The sequence below is a fragment of the Boleophthalmus pectinirostris genome, unplaced genomic scaffold (genome assembly GCF_026225935.1).
Source record: "Boleophthalmus pectinirostris isolate CB_2022bp ecotype Guang Dong unplaced genomic scaffold, ASM2622593v1 HiC_scaffold_9, whole genome shotgun sequence".
Lineage (NCBI taxonomy): Eukaryota > Metazoa > Chordata > Actinopteri > Gobiiformes > Gobiidae > Boleophthalmus > Boleophthalmus pectinirostris.
Window position 1 is genome coordinate 2,047,749 of NW_026571541.1, and position 3,032 is coordinate 2,050,780.

Consider the following 3,032-nt stretch of genomic DNA (forward strand, 5'->3'; position numbering starts at 1 on the left):
GTAAGAACCAGCCTTCTGATGCTGCAGTTGTAATTACACATGACTTACCGTGGTCGGAGTCGACCTCCCGACCTCCTGGCGTTACACTTCACTTCCTGTTGAGGAAAGCCTCTGTCCAGCCCATCTCTGTTTGAATTTATGCGATTCCATTTCACTTAAATGTGTCTGCTGTATCATCGCTGTCACAGGCTGAAGATTTAAGATGTGATCATGTTTTGTAACACTTTATTTTGTTTCCAATCCCATTTACATTACAACTAATAACTTTGATTCCCTGTTGGAAGTTGTGTTCCATTCTACTAGAGCAGAGCTGCAAGAAACAGGAGTGTGGAGGAGACACACACACAGAAGAGACAAAGGGACAAACAAAGACAAAACAGCAGAGACAAAAACAAACGACACGAGAAAGAACATCTGATCTCCTCCTTCTGTCCAAGAACCAATGAGAACATGTTTGAAGTCAACTGTGTCCCAAGAACATTTATATTCATAAAGTATTAGGCCCATTCTTTAAATGGATAAATAAACTGTTTTTCATGAAATGAAACTGTCCAGGTTTAAAAGACGAGTAAAACAACACCATCCTACAGCAGAAATACAGTAACTGTTTTTGTTTTCATGATTTTATTTTTTTCTTTACAGATTGATTGTTGAGATTGGGAGTGAAAGGATGTATCTGAACTTGTCACTTCTGTTCTGAGTTCTTCTCTAATGAGCTCTTGTCTCCTCCTCCAGACTGAGCAGCTGTAACCTGTCAGAGAGAAGCTGTGAAGCTCTGTCCTCAGTCCTCAGCTCCCAGTCCTCTAGTCTGACAGTCCTGGACCTCAGTCTCAACCACCTGAAGGACTCAGGGCTGAAGAAGTTGTGTGTTGGACTGAAGAGTCGTCACTGTAAACTGGAACAGCTCAGGTCAGAGGGGTTCATATTCTTCACTTTTATTACATAACCTGTTGGTATTTGCGTTGGAAAATCACATTTGATAAAGTCACATAAAGATCTGGGACTTGTTCTTTGTCTCATTTGGGTTGAATGTTTCTAATGAATGGACTGATTCCAATAATCTGTGTCCTCAGACTGTCAGGTTGTCTGCTCTCAGAGGAAGGCTGTGCTTCTCTGGCCTCAGCTCTGAGGTCCAACCAACCTCCCATCTGATAGAACTGGACCTGAGCTACAACCATCCAGGAAACACAGGAGTAAAGCTCCTGTGTGCTCTACAGGAGGACCCCCACTGCACACTGGACACTCTCAGGTATGGACATGCTCGCCTGCTTAACACTCAAAATCATAAATGACAGTGTCATGAATAAAGACAGACTTCAGAAGCACCAGAGGCCTGTGCACCACAGACTGAGAAGAGTGTTAGGGTCAAAAGAACACATCTGAATGTCACATGAAGTGAAAATACTCTGAGACAAACTCTGATGTGGTGTGTTTCCTTCAGACTGACACCTGCTGGAGAACGATGGATGAATCCAGTCCGGAGATGTAAATCTGACTTAAACCATTTAACTCTGTTCAGTTTTATGATTTTATTTGTGTCACACAAACAAAGCGTCTGTCAACATTCTATTACACAACTGGCTCATTTTTGCGGGTCACAGCATTTCCTTTTGAGGCAGTTCAAACACTGTTGTGATGTAGAGATGTAGAGTTTCAGGGGTCATCACCTGGACACTGTTTTTACAATCCAAGGCAAGTTTATTTGTACAAAATCACAATAATCACAATAAATTAATCAAAACATCAGAAGCCACTGACACAGACACAACTGTTGGACTCAGCACAGGACTGTCTCCACACAAGCACAAGTCACACTGGATTCACATGGACAGATTTTAAAGAGCAGCTCTTATGCAAGAAAAAGTCATCCATGCATGTTTGAGTAATCTAGAGATCTCTCCTGGACCCTCCTTACTGTTAGCAGTACGAGCCTGTACGAGGCTCTGCCCACAAGCCTACGTCCCCCACGCTCCCACATGACAATTCTCCATAAATACACAAAAACATGACACAAAACTGAGCACAGCAACTGGACAAACCTGATGTTTCATTAGGGGTTGTGTGTGTTGGGATAGTGCTCTGAAGGGGGAGGGATTTAGCACGAGGAGCAAAGAGAGGACAGACTCAGAACATAGCCCCTCTTTAAAGGAGAAAGTGTGTGTCCTGGAGCACAGAGGAGTGTAGGAATGTGTGGAGTGACGTCAGAGACTGGAGCTGCACTTTGTCACTGCAGCAACAAACTCCAGAGAAATCCAGATTTACACTGAGAATAATCTGAAATAGACTCCAGATTTACACTGAGAATAATCTGAAATAGACTCCAGATTTACACTGAGAATAATCTGAAATAGACTCCAGATTTACACTGAGAATAATCTGAAATAGACTGGTGTGGGGCTGTGAAAGGAAATGTTTTTACACTCACATAAACGTGAGACAAACAGAAGAGTGGAATGATGAGAGTGGACAGGGGACTAACTGCTGCTGTGTTGTATCTTCTCTCCATCAGATTTCTGTCATCTCACTCTGGATCCAAACACAGCGAACAGAAAACTCAAACTGTCTGACAACAACAAGAAGGTGACATGTGTGACAGAGGAGCAGCCGTATCCAGATTATCAGGACAGATTTGACTTGAGGCCTCAGATTCTGTGTTCCACTGGTCTGACTGGTCGCTGTTACTGGGAGGTCCAGTGGAGTGGATGGGTTTATATATCAGTGTCTTACAGAAGAATCAAAAGGAAAGGAGACAATGCAGAGAGTTTGTTTGGACACAATGATCAGTCCTGGAGTCTGGAGATGGTTTCTCTGTTCATCATAATAACAAACAAACCCTCCTCCCTCAGCCCTGTTCCTCTTCTGGGAGAGTGTCAGTGTTTGTGGACTGTCCTGCTGGCTCTCTGTCCTTCTACACAGTCTCCTCTGACCAACTGACCCACCTCCACACCTTCTACACCACATTCACTCACACTCTGATCCCTGGATTTATGCTTTATGACGACTCTTCAGTGTCTCTGTGTGCTCCGACAGAC

At 43.5% G+C, this 3,032-nt stretch overlaps 1 long non-coding RNA gene across 1 annotated transcript; it reads left to right on the forward strand.

Annotated features, from left to right (window-relative positions):
• The first annotated feature begins 265 nt into the window (after window positions 1–265).
• On the forward strand, window positions 266–1,484 carry LOC129412645 (uncharacterized). The gene is made up of 3 exons (XR_008633774.1): window positions 266–909; window positions 1,074–1,249; window positions 1,442–1,484. It is a non-coding gene; the product is annotated as an uncharacterized LOC129412645 (long non-coding RNA).
• The last annotated feature ends 1,548 nt before the right edge of the window (window positions 1,485–3,032 follow it).